We start from the raw sequence: 16,320 nt of genomic DNA on the forward strand, positions 1-16,320 counted from the left end.
AACATTATAATAAGTGAAAAAAACATTAAAATTGTCAAGGGTTTTATTTTTACTTGTGCTCACAAATAATATTCATGGAAGCAGCAGAAAAGAAAAAAAAAGTCAAAGGATGTATTGCATTAGGCAAATATGGTACTAATGACTGTTTGTTTTGGCCAAATATTTTTATTTTGTACTCTGAGGTTGTTTAACACTCACTTAAATGGTTTTATAATGAGGGAATGGAAAGTGGAGGTTTTGCAGATTCCTGAGGAAATGTGAGAGAGGCAATATATGACCAACGTTATCCCTGTGCTTTTGGGGGGTTACTGAGTGGATAACATTTTGCTTATGTAATCATCTGATTTCAGGCTTTTTGATCTGAGAACATTGAGATTTCAGTCTGCAGACACCCTAAAATCTTAAAGAGTAGCAAATGCACCCACCTTTCTGTTGTCTGTCTAGCTTGTTCATATAGGCAGAATGAGTCACTCTCCTATTTAGATGACTGGATGTTTGTGAAGATCTTAGTATTACTTGCCTCACTTACCGGGATAATCAAATAGAAAATGGCCTTGAAGGACAATTAAAGAGAATTACCACTTTAGTATACAAGTCTTACACATTTAACATTTGCTTGTTGAAAGCTAAGTCATAAAAGCAAACAAGGCTAAACACTATTTTACTGCTTTTCCCCACAGGAGTATAAAAATTATGGAGGAGAATTTAACAGGGTATTTTAAAAAGTAACACATTTTTCCTTCCAGTAGTCCTTGGGCAGTAAGAATAGGTTCCACCTTTTCTTTGTTTCTTTGAACAAGGATTTTGGTTCAAAGTTTTGTTTGTGTTTAGTAGCTCTTCTGCCTCGCCATCTATCAGACCAGCTTCCTTAGTGGCCACCACCCTGGTGCTCCATGGCTTGAACTGCTGTCGGAAGCACGCAGAGGAGGGGACCCCTTTCCGCAGGAGGAGGAAGACCTCGTTCTTGTCCTCCAACCTGATCACGGCCACTTGAGTAGAGATCATTTTGGCTGCTTGAGTAACTGTCCCAACTTCCACCATGTCTATCATGTGAGCTGCTATAATCATCACAAAGGCTGCTCCCCTGGAAGGTGGGGAGCCCTCATGAAGATGGAGTTACCTGAATTACCATCACTCTTACGGGCATCTCCACGGGACCCTCCATGTTGGGATTAATCACGATTAAGACCATAGCCAACTCTTATCACCATAACCTCTGGATGACGAGCATCACGTGAACTGGGAATGCCCATAATCAGGTCATGTACAATCTCTTGGTGGTGGTGTATAATCTCTTGCATCCTGAAAATTGGAGTAATTTCTGCTTGAGTAACCATTTTAAGTAGAATATAGATAAACCTCTCTACGAGAAGGCAAGGGTTCCCTTCATGGTGGACCTCCATAATCATGTCTTTTACCCATCCCACTGCTGGTTCGAACTAGTCCTGAAGGGGCTCATCTTTTAGGAGGAGACCCTCCACTTCGTGTTGGTGGTCCCCTTTTCACTGGCAATGGTCCCCTAGAAGAATTCATATTAAATTTCATAGAACAGCCACCATCATCCATCTGCCTCTATGTGAGGGGAGGGGGGCCCTGGTTCTTCCACTTCCTCCTCTTCTACCTCGAAGACCTCTTTGAGGACTTCTGCTTCTTGGAGGTGGAGGGGGTCCACGTCTACCATTTTCTAATGTTGGTTTAATGACTTGTTCCATCTGGATGGCCTTTCTATCTAAGGACTTTCCATTCATATCTCTGGCTGCATCTTTGACATCTGCTGGGCTTTCAAAGGTGACAAATACAACTCTTCTTGATTTGTTGATTTATCTATCTTTGATGAAGAACACTTCTACAATTCATCCATACTTGCCAAATTGGCTTCCAGGGCTTCCTCATGTGATCAGCTTCAACCATTTCCCCCCAGGGAAACTGTTCCATGCTCCTATGAGCTCACCGCGCTTAGTTGAGGCTCCTAAGAGGGCTGGCTGCTGAGTTGGAGAATGAGAAGCCACTGGCACTCCTTCACAACAAGCGAATGACTTCTTTAACGTACTAAAGAGCAAGGATGTCACTTTAAAAGACTGAAATCATCTGTCAGAAGCCACGGTATTTTCATTTGCTTCATGCACACGTGAAAGCTGAACAGTGACTAAAGATGCCTGTAAAATTGATGTCTTTGAATGTGGTGTTGAAGAAGAGTACTGAATCTATCACGGAGTTCTAAAGGAACAAACAAGTCTGCTTTGGAAGAAATGCAGCCGGGAATACTTCTTAGAAGCAGGTATGATGAGTTCTTCTTGTATTCTTTGAGCATGTTTTCAAGAAGGCCAATACTTGGACAGAGACATCGTGCTTGGAAAAGCAGAAGGTCAGTGAAAGAGAGGGAGACTCTCAATGAGGAGGATTGACGTAGTAACTGTAACAATGGGTTGAAGCTCAACAGATTGGGAAGAAGGCACAGGGCTTTAGTGTGATGTACAAAGTCTTGCAATATCATAATCACCAGGACAGACACGTTTAAGAAGCCAAGTATTCTTGTTGGGATGTTGTTAGCCTTGGTAGCCGCCATGGAGTTGGTTCCTTCATAACAACAGAATGGGTAATTTTCATGATTATTGGCATGGAAGCTATTTCTGACGCAGAGTGCTCTGACGGACAGAGGAGAACTTCTCATGGAGTTTCTGAGGCTGTGATCTTTATGGAGAAAATCTCAGAGTGTCTGGAGGGGTTTGAATCACCAACTTTTTGGTTAGCAACTGAACACGTCACCACTGCACCACCAGGGCTCCTTGACATGAGCGTTGTTGTTGTTGTTGTTGTTGTTGATTGCCTTCGAGTTGAGCATGACTCATAGCGACCCTATGAACAAAAGGCCTGAAGCCCCTCTACAACTATCCACATTTATCAAAGTTCATAGAGTTTCCGGAGGCATGTTATTTAGGAAGTGGATGCCGCTCCTGCTTCCAAACCTGTACACGAGAGTAGGGGTCAGGAAAAAGTTCAGTAAGTTAGAGAAATGGTGAAGGCAAAGAATTTACAGGAGGCAGAGAGCTCTGTGGGCTGAGAGGTTTCATGAATGATGTAACTTCAGCTAGTCCTTGTGGTGTCAAAGGTTTATTAAAATGCCTTCCTACGGGGGCTGGGGGGTGGGGAATGGAGGAATTGTATACCAATGAAGGAAATTTCCCCCCTTTTTTCTTTTCAAAGACAGGAGCGAACTGGTGGGGAGGGGTGGACAGTGAGAAAAGTGCAGCAATGAATGAATGGAAATCCAAAGTCTCTGTAAATATTTATTAAAATAAATAAAAATTTAAAAAAGAGAAAAGATGCCTTCCTAGTCATTGATTAACTATTCATTTTGTTCTAAAGTATTGATTGTATTAGGGAGAGAGGATTAGGATGAGATACAAGCCCCACCCTACTTGTATACCATCAAGCAGGAACCAAACCTTAGCTGGCCCTCTAGCAGGTTTTCAGAGTCAGTAAATCGTATGGAGGAGATTGCCCTTCCTTCTTCCATGGAGCAGCTTGTGGATTTGAATCATGTGCCTTTGGGATTGCAGCACAGCTTCTTGCCAGGCCACTCTAGAGGCTTATATAAACTCCTGGAACCTCAGGACTGGCTCTCTTTGAGACGCTCACTTTCCAGCTACGTTGCAACAGATAGCATACAATGCTCACCAGTCTCTCTTGCCCTCATGGATGTAAGTCTCTGAGATACATTCCAGCAAATCACCGAACCTGAAGGACATAGAGGAGTGAGGGAACTGAAGGAAGGAGGGACTGCTGATGTTGGAATTATACAGTAAATCAAATGTTAGGGACATTGTGGACTCTGTAATTCTTGTAACTGGTCTGCTATTACTTTTATCAGAACGAGTTATGAATTTATCCTTGAAGGATGAATATGATTTAGACTAAGAGAAATACTATCCTTGTATCCAGATATAGTTTTCTGAGTAGAGATGAGTTGAGGAACAATATCAGCAAGGCTTATCACAAACATCATCCCATGAGCGTCTGATGTGCCCCATTGCAATTGGGAAGCTAAGCTTGCTGCTACAGAAATGGGGGGTCTGTCTTCAGTTTTAGGGGAAGGGAGTGTTTCAGAGATTACAGACATGTACGCACAGGAGCCCACCAGTCAGCTCATTTTTTTACAGTGAATCACTTGCAGATGTTAGGGTCCACATAAACAAAGACACAGTCAAGACTGGGATTTGGGTTTGCCTTGATCATTCCATCCATGGCTGGCAATCAAGGGGGTAGTGGGAACCCTTCACTCAGCAACAGGTCAGAGCCACTCTCCACAGATGAGGACACACAGCAGCCTTGTACTTCCTGCCTGACAGGCCCATGAAAGGCAGACACACAGGCCCATGGAGGGCAGACCTTATTATTTTCTTCTTCCTCGGCAGTCAGATTGTCTTTCTTCTCCTCTTCCAAGTAAACAGAATAAGCGCTGGCATTTATATTGGAGGGGGCTCAGGGGCAGAGGCAGGTAGGTCTAACAGCCACCTCACTGAGTGCCATTAGATATCAGAGCATTAGCACCTTGAGTATCAGAGCCAAAGAAGTCCTCAGATTTTCATGTAATCTGTGTGTGTGTGTGTGTGTGTGTGTGTGTAAAAGTAGGCTTTCTCTTTTCTGTTACTCCCAGGCTGCACCCCGATGCCTCTTTGTCTAGGCTGCTCCTGGATTGATTGCAACGGCACCTTCCCCACTTTAAGGCCAGGTGACATTGCAGATCAATCTCCAGAGGATATTCTTTAGCTTACTGAGGACATTTGTTTCTTACTAATGCCTCACCTAAGGCTTTTATGGTGCATAGATGCAAAATATAGGCTCTACTGTTGCTCCCCTCCCCACAGCTCAGAAGATCACACAGCCAGGAAGATCCTGGCTCTGTCACTACCAGCTGGGTGACCTCAGACAAATGACTGGGATCGGGATTTGTGTCTGTACCGGTGGTAACAGGAGCAGTGAGCCTTCCTTCACCTGGCTGTACTGGAGACTAAATAGCATAGCGCCTGGTTTGGGCAGAGCTCCACATTCATTTCTCTGATATGTCCAAAAGCCTCTATTCGTATAGATCTCAATCTTCTGTGTTTTCAGGCCCCTAACTTTACCCCTTTCCTCAGTCTTCCTTTTTGAGAACGTTTCTCTGCCTCAGCGCTGAGCTCATCCAGAAACATTTGAGCCTCTAAGTAGAAATCCTCCTTTTCAGTCAAGGTTTCCTTTTCCAAAACAGCCCACGCAGGCTGCTCCAGGGAGAAAGTATTCCCTAGTCACTGCCTGCAGGTCAGAAACAGACAGATGCCACCGTGTTTATGGCCTTGTCCTCAGCTACCAGACACCAGTCTCCATGGGAATTAGCAAAGGGTATCTCAAATTTCAGGGCACTTATTTCTATCTGAGGATGCACTATCTGTCTTCTCCCTCCGTGGACCTGTACCACATCCTCCCAGAAATAAATCACCCAACCTCCTTGCGGAATGACCTACCCAGAAAGCATGCCTTCCTAGGGACTGGAAGAGAACTGGGACAGCGCATGAGGGAGAGAGGAGGCTCTAGTGTTTAAATAGGGAACATAAGGCTGGTCAGAGTCAAGTCATTAATGTTTCTGCCAATTTCCCCCTGGGATCCTCAGGAACTATTTCTCACTTTTATTTTTCTTTCTTGCAATCTGCAACCCTTTTGATACTCAGGATGGAAGGACACAAAACCACATACCCGACACTCCCCACAATCCTTATTCTGAAGTGATTTTGATAGACTATCTGAAACATGTCTTCCCACTACCCTGCTACCTCACTTTCTCCTAAAATTGTGGCTGATTTTAACCATAATTCTAACATAGAACTCTTTCATATCTTACTATCGTAGGACCTTTGATTATAAAGCAAACAAAGAACTGAATTAAGTTAGTATTTCAAAGTTATATGAGGGGAGAGCAGAGTGGTGTTTCAATCTCCTGCTGAGCTTTGTGTGTAGATCTAGACACATCATCCCCGACTCTCTAATTCTGATATTGAAAACTTCTCACAAAGGTGGAATGGATCAATGAGTCAATTCAAAGTTCTCTGATGATCCTGTATTCTATTGTTCCCTATAAATGAAAAAAAAAGTATGGAGTGATCATCATGCTCATAGCGATAAACCGAATCCTGAGCACAGGTGAGTCTAAAGCTTATTTTATGCTTCTCCTTAGCCTTCATTGCAGTTAGGCCTTGAGAAAGAGTGTCTTTCGATGTGGTTGTTCACTGATACTATATAATGTCTGATACATTTCTATCTCCAAAATGTAGAGCAGTGGTCCTCAAAAAGTCATTCCTAGACCTGTAGCATCTGCTTCTCTCGGGAAATTGTTAGAAATCTGGACTCTCAGCCTTTACTGCACTCCTAACAAATCAGAAATTCTGGGGTGAGCCCAGCAGTCTGTGGTATAGTAATCCCCTTTATGAGATGCTTAACTTTGAGGGCCACTGGTGTAGATAGCCAATTAATACCTTACCTGCTCTGTTTCAGAACACTGACTTGATATTTCCAAGAGAATTTCAGATGCTTGTTAGCCCTGTCTCCTTTCTAATGAACCTGTCTTGTGTTTTGACTGGAATTATGAGTGGAGGTGGGGAAGAAGAAATCAAACTTAGAACAACCAGAGATGCAGACAGAGCCCTTGGAATGAACCATTTCATTCCAGCGAAGGCGACAGGCTGAAAGTGCAGCTGAGATTAGTCCACAGCCAAAGGGATGCATGGCCACCTTGTGTGGTCATGTGGACTGCTGGGCCTGTTATCCAGAGGAAGGGTCTTTGACCCAGCTATCTCTCTTCATTTTCCTTCAGGACAAGAAGAGTCTGACTTTGAAGGAAGTCAGGAACAGAGCTCTTCATTACAAGAAGAATCTAAAAAGGTACAACTGTCTTTTGACTAAGGTGACCAATCATGTGGAGAGAAAAAGGGCCACTTTTGCCCAAAGGAGGTGTTGAGACTCACTCTAGTGTGCACTGGCCGAGAGCTCCTTGCTTTCAGAGTGGCCACATCTGCTGATGAAGCCTGAGAAACACCAACTCTCTCACAGCATTTGCTTCCCCCATTGTGTTGAGGATGTACTATTATTATCTCACTTATAGATGGGACAGTGAGAGTGGCATCCACTTCCATAATAGCTTGCCTCCGGAAACCCTATGAACCTGGAGAGAGGATGAAAGGCACCAAAGCATTGAGGACTCTCCTTCATAGGGTTGCTGTGAGTTGCCTGCGACTCAACAGACAATAATATCAACATAGAGAGAGAGATCAGCTGGCCCAGTGGACAGAAGGCAATGCTTCCAAGCCAAAGGTGGATGACTTTTAATCCACGGCCCTTGGGCCTGTCTTTCATTGTTGTTTTTTTTTTGTGAGTAATGACAGCTTTATTTTATATTGGTTTGCATTCAAAATTCATATACATTGTATTTCATTTATATATATAGTATTTCATACATTCCTCTATTTAAATCAAGTTCCATAAATCATTCCCATACATTGTGTCTTATAAAATTAATCACCATGGATCTGTGCCCACCACTACTTTGCCTTTCCAGGTCCCCATTAAATGTTTCCTAATACTTTTATTTTATTTTATTACATTTTTGTTCTTATTATTACTAATTTCAATAAACATGTACAGAGATTTTGGAATTCCATTCATTTGTCTTTCATTGTTTTTGTTCAGACATTCCTCTAGGTCGTATAGCCCTAGTGTACAAGTTGCAGTACTGGGATCACTTGTGGTTGCTGTGAGGCTGAACACTGTGACACGGATGTGTCAAATGCACTAATGGTTGGCACCCAATGCAGACAGAGAGTGGGGTGGAGCTCCCGATTAAAACAAGCTTGAAAAACAAAACAAAACAAAACAAAAAACCAAAAAACAAGCTTGGAAGGAGGAGTGTGGCATCCACTTCTGTAATAGCTTGCCTCCGGAAACCCTATGAACCTGGAGAGACAATGAAAGATACCCAAGCACCGACTTGACAGCACTTAACAACAACAACAAGCTATTAGAGAAGGTGATTGAACTGAGATAAAAGCAGCCTCAAAACCCATGTGCTTAACCACCAAGCTGGGCTCCCTTCCATGGAACAACCCTTTATTAGTTTCCATGAAGCCCCAGCTTCTCTTCCCATCCCCCTTTCTTTATCATCTTGCTCCTCTCCCTCTCTCACTCTCTCCTTTCCCTTCCCCCTCCTCTCTCCTCTCTCTCCTTCTCCCTCTCTTTCTCCATCTCCCTCTTTACCTCTCCTCTCCCTCTCCCTCTTTTTCTCTCTCTCCCACTCTTTTTCTCCTTCCCTTCTTTCCCTCTCCCTTTCCTTCTCTCTCCTTCTCCCCTTTCCTTCTCTCTCTCTCCTCCCTCTCTTCATCTTCTTCTCTCTCTTCTTCTTCCTCTCCTTCTCTCTCCTTCTCTTTCTCTCTCTCTTCTTCTCCCTCTCCCTCTCTCCTTCTCTCACTCTCCCTCTCTCCCTCTCCTCTCTCTCTCTGTTGTTCTCTCATCCCTCTTTCTCTCTTTCTCCTCTCCCTTTCTTTTTCCTTCTCTCCCCTTTTCTTTCTCCTTCTACATTCTTAGTTTGTTGACAGTCTATCTACCTGAATGCTGAAATTCTACCTGAAAGCTTTGTTTTCAGGAGTCTCCATGTTGCTCTTCACCTGATATACTGATACATGTAGATAACAGTTAAAAAATGATCAGAAACAGAAATCTATATCTATATCTATCTCTATATCTATCTATCTATCTATCTATCTATCTATCTATCTATCTATCTATCTATGCTTTGCATTCTCTCCCAGACTTAAAAATTAATACAAACCCAAACAATACCTCTGTTGTTGTGTCAATTCCTATTCATGGCAAGCCCGATCAGTTTTCTGAGGCTGTGAATTTTTTTTGGAGAGGGGCTGCCCATCTTCCTCCTAGTGGACTTGACAGCCCAGCATGTAATATGTTATGCTACATACACTTCCAAGAAATCTTGATTTCCTGAATGATGTTGATAGTATTGAGCTGAGATGGTTATAATAAGTAAGCCAGGAGTTCCTAAAACTCTAGAATAATTTATGTCAACTGAGGATGGAGGAGTGGACCATATTCTTTAAGGGGTAGCTTTAGAATTTGAGCTGGGTTTTCCCAAATATTTTCCCCTCTTATGCTTCTGAGTCTCCTAGAATAGGGGTCAGAATATCAGTTTTTAAAAGAGGTTTCTGGTATTTATCAAGATTAGGTCAGTTAGGGAATTGCCAGCCTTGAAGAAGAAAATCACTGGTGGTCTCATTTTCTTCCAAACCCTAGAAGCTCCCAAGAGCAGAGGTTCTAGGATTTCTGTGTGCATAGACTCGCCAGTGGGCTTTTTAAAACTGAAGTCCCAGAGTTTTCCCTCAGAGTTTCTAATTCTTTAGATTTTAGGAGAGTCTGCACAATTTTCATTTCTAAAAAGTTCTGTAGGGAGCTCTGGTGGCTTAGTGGTAAAGAAGTGCACTACCCCAACCCAAAGGTACATGGTTCAAGTCCTCTAGCTGCTCTGTTGGAGAAAGATGGGCAATCACTTCCCATGTGATTCATTGTTCCTGAAAACCCACTGGAGAGTCAAGTATGGGTTCGTTCCTACTTGACAGTACACAACAACCACAAGTTCCTCAGGAGTGCTTAATTGGTTTGCTAACAGAAAGATCATTTTCCGAAATGGCTTACCTCTGGAAACTCTATGAACAGTGCTCAGGTCTTTCATTCATACGGTGGCTATGAGCTGTCTATGACTCTACGGCACTTAGCAACAACAGCAACAACAACAAACAGGAAGGTCAGTAACTCATATCTACCAGCGACTATAAGAAGTTCCCCTCTATAAAGATATACAGCTGCAGAAACCCAAGGAAGGGCTGTTGTGATTTGGAATTGACTCAGTAGCAGTGGATGAGAGTAAGTGACCAAGTGATGTTGACGTGGCACATCAAGAGCTCACGCTTATGGGAACCTCCACAGTGTCTCTGTCTGTCGCATTAAAGAGTAGATTGGCCCTCAGCCCAGCCCAGTGACCTTTCTTCACTTCAAGCTGATAGCAGTGGTAACACCAGTCTTGCCAGGTTCCTTATAAATAGTCAGCCTCATTAATTAGTACAGAGTTCTGCTCTGTAGGGGAGAGCGAGGTGTTCTATTTACTGTTAACAGGAGGTGTTGGGAGCCTTGCAGTTTGCCCTCAGATAATAACTTTGTGAATGGCCACAGGAAAGAAGTCATCTGCCCTGATTTCCCTTCATTTACCAAATGTGACGTGCTGAGAAGATGAAAAGTTGGGAGAAAGTCCAACACATTCAGAAAAAAAGATTAGAGCTTGGCTATGTTGGCTTTTACTTGAAACCTGTGATACTGTAAAATAGTAAGGCAAAGCTATCCCTTGATTTTTCAGAAAAGCAGCTTTCAGGTAAGACTTTAAAGGTGCCACCCACCTCTTGTTTTCCTCTAACAAGGCCAGACACCCCCTCCTCCCCATTTTCTCATTCCTTGGCTCATAAATGAATAATTGAATTAATAGTCCCTACTGATTACTTACTGCATAGTTCAAAATCAAGAAAGGAGTGCATCAGAGATATATCCTTTCTACATATCTTTTAAATCTGTATGAAGTCAGAATTTTGTTTCTGAATGATCAGTTACTATTATGTGGCATCGAACTGATTATGAATCATAGCTATATATGAACAATGGCTCTGAGCTTTGACCTCTCCTGAGCCAACCTCACCATTTCTGATACGCCTGACCCCATTGCTGCAGTTATTTGTCAATCAATCTATCTTCCTCTTCTGCACTGACCCTCTACCTTTCCAAGCAAGATGTACTTCTCCAAGGACTGGTCCCTCCTAGCAAAACGCCCAAAGTATGTGAGACAGAGCTTTGAAATCCTGGCCTCCAAGGAGCAAACTGGTTTCCCTCTCTCCAGGAAGGACCTATTTGTTCTCTTGGACTTCAGGAAGAAGAATTTGACATCAGAAGGAAGATTAATCAACAATTTGTGTTATACGGATGATACGACTTTGCTTATCAAAATTGAGGAGGACTGGAAGTGTTTGTCGCGTGTCCAAGACTGCAACCTTCAATATATATTGCATCTCAACATCAAGAAGACAAAGATCCTCACCACTGGGCCAATAGGAAAGATTATGATAGATGGAGAAAGGATTGAGGTTGTTAATTAATCTTGCTTGGGTCCACAATCAACACTTTTGGCACCAGCAGTGAGGAAATCAAAAGACGAGTTGTGTTGGGAAATTCTGCAGTAAAGATCTCTCCAGAGTGCTAAAGAGCAATGATATCAGTCTAGAGACCAAGGTGCCATGGTCTTCTCAGTGGCTTGCTATGCATCTGAGAGCTGGACAACAAATAAAGATGAGAGAAGCAGTATCAATGTCTTTGAGTTGTGGTTCAGGAGAAGAGTATTGAAGATACCCTGAACTGCCAAGAGAACAAATAGGTCCTTCCTGGAGAGAGGGAAACCAGTTTGCTCCTTGGAGGCCAGGATTTCAAAGCTCTGTCTCACATACTTTGGGCGTTTTGCTAGGAGGGACCAGTCCTTGGAGAAGTACATCTTGCTTGGAAAGGTAGAGGGTCAGTGCAGAAGAGGAAGATAGATTGATTGACAAATAACTGCAGCAATGGGGTCAGGCGTATCAGAAATGGTGAGGTTGGCTCAGGAGAGGTCAAAGCTCAGAGCCATTGTTCATATATAGCTATGATTCATAATCAGTTCGATGCCACATAATAGTAACTGATCATTCAGAAACAAAATTCTTACTGATTAAACTGTTGTTAAGCTCCTGTTCTTCCTCAGCTTTCCCTTCACTTTGTCTCTGCCGTGCTGAAGCCCATTGTTGCAGTCACTGTGTCAATCAATCTCATTGAGGGTCTCCTTTTCTTCACCGACATTCAGCATTTCCAAGCATGATGTCTTTCTCTAGGTATTGGCCCCTCATGACAACCTTCCCAAAGTATGTGAGATAAAGTCACCATCCTGGCTTTTTATCTTCTTCATTGACTCTTCACATTTCCAAGTATAATATCCCATTGCAAAGACTGGTCTCTACCCCTTATTTATTTCCAGACTTTAAGAAAAAAAAAAAAGTTATTTTCTCTTATCGTTAAGATACATACAAATCTTTTGAGCAGAGTCAAGATAGACTGTTGTTGCTATGTACTGTCGAGTTAGAACAGACCCATAATTTATCCTCAGAGCCAAAGTTGAGTGATCTTAATCTGTGGCCCTCAGGCCTTGTTTTAATTGCTTTTGGTCAAGCATTTTTCTAAGTGCTATAGCACAGGTCTGTTAATTTGCTGTACAGAGGTAACTCTGGTTGCTGTGATGCTAAACACTGTGACACTAATGTGTCAAATGCGATAATATTTATACCCATGGTGGACAGTGTTTGGTGGAGCTTCCAGATTAAAACAGGCTTGAAAGCAGGAGTGGCACCCACTTCTGAAACAGTTTGTCTCTGGAAACTCTATGAACTTAGAGAAATGATGAAAGTTATACAAGTGTCCAGGTCTTTTGTTCACAGGGTTGTTATGAGTCATCTATGACTTCCCACCACTTAAAAACATAACAGCTGAATGTCTTCTAGAGCATGTGAGAAGATTGCTCACCCATCTCTCACAGAGAAGCTGGTGGATTCAAACTGTGTGCCTTCAAGACTGTAGCTCAGCTTCTTACCATTAGGCCACCAGAGCTACTCCCTGTTAAAATGGTCCACTCATCCTATTAGAGAAATCCTTTCTCTCTTTTCATTCTGAATAATTTCACTTACAAAGTTTGAATTTATTTTTTCTTTTACAAGCTCAGAATACAGATACCGGCCATTGCTTTTGGCATCTTGAAAAGGCAAGGAATGTAGTTTCTGGGGTTTTACAGATTTGCTGGGTGACTTGGAGCCAGAGGCGAGGCTTCAGCTTCTTCACCTGAAAAATACAGGGATTGGCTTGGGTGGACTTGAGAGCCACAGGGCCTGATCAGGCAACTAATCCTGACCCCATCACCTGAAGGTGGCTTCACTCAGTTGATTCAGAGTTTCTAGTTTTCTTTAGTCTACAATGTAGGTTTAGGCCATTCTATTTAAAATATCTAGGGTGACGGGCAGAGGTGAAGGGGGGGGGGAAAGTGTCAGGGTCATTTAATATAAAACAAGGCCAAACAAAAAGAACGAGTAGACTATGGGCCGTGGCAAGCTCTATGCAGCCTTTCAGATGAAGGACAATCACCCCTGTGTCTTGTGAAATCAGATCTGTCACTGGAGAAAAGATGAAATTGCTTAACTCGCTTGATTCATGTCTGTTTTTAACTGGAAAGAGTGAAAACATCCCTTGAACAAGAGCCACATAGCAGTCCTTATCTGCCTAGTTTCTGTCCTCTCTGTATAAAAAACTATTTTGAAAAAGATCATACCATCATCATATTCTTATTCAAAGCCCTTCCTCCAAATCTATCCTCTCTGCCCCTCTTACCCGTCATGCGTACCTTGTACTTTCACTGCGCCTCTGTTTCCTACTTACTGAGGAGTCTGTTCTTTGATTTTGTGAAGACAAGGGTCCTCACTTGGAGCTGGTCCTGCCCACAGTGCAGCTGAACACCGGATGAAGTAGAGCAGGCAGATGGAGTGTCTGAGTGCGGCTCCTCCCCTCCCCTCTCTGGTACTACACAGTTCACAGGGCTCTGACCTCCAGCCAGCTTGAGAGGAAGGCTGCTAACCAGGTAACAGAATCTCAAGTTCCTCAAGAAGGACACTATGGATCCCAGAGTCAAAGGAACGGCCCGTGGTCCTCTGGGCAGGATGATCGTGCATCTGCCCAGTTCTTTTTCACTTGCTTTGGAGGGTCAAGAGACCCGCATCTCCGAATGAACTGGGAGATAGGTTGGAGGTGGGAGTGGAAGGCAGTTGGTACAATTCTGACTAAAGGTGACCCGTGTGTGTCAGAGGAGAACTGTGCTTGACAAGGTTTCCAAAGACCGATCTTTCAGAAGTAGAGCTGAAGGAAAATGAGGTGCCTGTGGGTGGACTGGAACTGCTGACCTTTTGGTTAGCAGCAGCAGCCCTTTTCGCATTTGAATCACCACTTTTAACATTTGTCTGACCCAGTGAAGGACATGGAAACCAGCCCCTCAGGGCTGACGGGGGGGGGGGGGGGGGGGGCGGGAGGCCCTGCTTTGCGCTGTGGATGAAGGCAGTATAAGGTGAGGGCAGCTCCAGGGTCCTCCTATGGTATACTGAATGTCTGAGCCCTTGTCAGTCCTTAGAAGTATCTCATGGGATTGGGTTGTGAAGTTAGTTTCACAATCCATGGTAAACAAAACCCGTCCTTGAAGAGAATCTCTGAAAATTTAGTTGCTATCCATGATCATTTGCAGTTAGCAGATTATATTTTGCCTAGTGGCAAGAAGGAGCTCTGCAGTCCCAAAGGCACGTGGTCTGAGGCCACCAGCTGCTCCATCTTGCCATAGAGCAATCTCCTCTCATTTGATTAACTGCCTTCAAAACCCGCCAGAGGGTCAGCGACAAGTTTGTTCTGACTCTATGGTACACAACAAAACAACAGCAAAAACTATGCTTTATCGTTTACTCCCATTTGTTTGCAAAGCTTTTCATTTGGAGAGGAGTGCTCAGTCTGCAGGCCACTACCTATGAGGAGCATCAGGCTGTCAGACAATAAAACCTGGGATTGGGGGGCTTGGGGTGCCTAATGCTACTATCCTTAATACAGGGACCAATTTTTAGATGTTTGGGGAATGATATGACACTAAGTGAGCACACATATAAAATACAAACAGATACAAAACCTTAACTCTTAGTGACTGTTGTTATATGTTGTCAAGTCCACTACAACTTCGAGTGACCTCATGAACAATGACACTGAACCCTGTCATCTCCTGTGTCTTTCTCATCATCTCTGGCACACATGAGCCAGCTGCTGCAGTCACTGTGTCTATCCATCTTGTAGAGTTCTTCCTCTCTTTCACTGACCCTCCAAGTTATTGACTGAAGGGAAAGACAGAGACGAGCCATGCAGGAAGGAATGGGAGTCAGACCAGAAAGTGTGAAGACTGGGGGCTAACAGCTGGGAGAGCTGAAGCCTCTTTGCTATGCCTTTTGGGTTTTTATTGAGAATTATCAGGAAGGTAAACAAAGGAAAATCACAAGAGAGTAGTAAATAAAAACAAATGATTGGAGAAGTCTTTTGTAAATAAGACCGAATTCTTCTGTATTATTTACCTTATGCTTATCTCAGGAGGGAGGGATTCCGTAAATACAAACTAAGAATTAGGTAGACTCTTGAGGATTGCCTTAATGCCTACCCTGTAAACATTTAAGGATTGCCTTAGTGCTACAGGGTGAATTCCAACTTGTATCAGCCTCTCTCCTATCTTGACATGGCATTTGGTTTATTATGAATATTAAATTAGATATTTGGCTTTCCACACCTCCACCTTTCCAAGCTTGGTGTCCTTTTTGAGGAATAGCCTCTCTTAACATGCTCAAAGTACGTGAGAAGACGCCTCCTCATCCTTGCCTCCAAGGAGCACTCTGGTTACACCTTCTTCAAGACGCATCTGTTTGTTCTTTAGGCAATCCATGGGATACTCAGCACTGTTCTCCAACATCCCCACTCAAAGGCATTGATTCTTCTGTTATCCTTATTCACTGTCCAATTTTCAGACACATAGTACTTGCTGTTAAAAGATCATGTCTTGAGTCAGATGCACTTTAGTCTTTACGCTGACGTTATTGCTCTTCAGCACATTGGAGAGGTGCTTGACAGTAGATTTTCCCAAAGCAACACATCTTTCGATTTCTTGACTGCTGGTAACAAGTTAGTGACTGTTGTTGTTGTTGTTGTTGTTGTTATGTGCCATCGAGTCACTTGCGACTTGTAGCAACCCTATGTACAACAGCCCTAAACTCTGCTCTGTCCTGTGCCAATCGCACTGTCTCTGACACTAATGATGGTCAAGTGGAGTATTTGTCCAGGCTTGTGAGAGTTACGGCCCCTCCTCTGTCAGTTCAGTGTGCTGAGGAGGTAGGGCTTGCCTGCTGTGATGCTGGCAGCTATGCCACTGGCATTTCAAATAACAGGGTCGTCCATGGTCAATAGGTTTTTGTGGAGCTTCCAGACTAATGCAGACTGAGAAGAAAGAGCCAGTAATATATTTCTTAAAATAACCAGTGAGAACTATGGCTTCCAACAGAACATTGCCTGATTCCATGGTAACTAAATATCCTAGGTGGGAAGGCACTTGGA

General features: G+C 43.3%; 1 pseudogene; it reads right to left on the reverse strand.

Moving 5' to 3' along the window:
* Positions 1–718: 718 nt before the first annotated feature.
* On the reverse strand, positions 719–13,537 carry LOC102867092 (annotated as a pseudogene).
* Between the last annotated feature and the right edge of the window lie 2,783 nt (positions 13,538–16,320).

Source organism: Elephantulus edwardii, unplaced genomic scaffold (assembly GCF_000299155.1).
Source record: "Elephantulus edwardii isolate Elephantulus edwardi_28Jun2011 unplaced genomic scaffold, EleEdw1.0 scaffold00019, whole genome shotgun sequence".
Taxonomy (NCBI): Eukaryota; Metazoa; Chordata; class Mammalia; order Macroscelidea; family Macroscelididae; genus Elephantulus; species Elephantulus edwardii.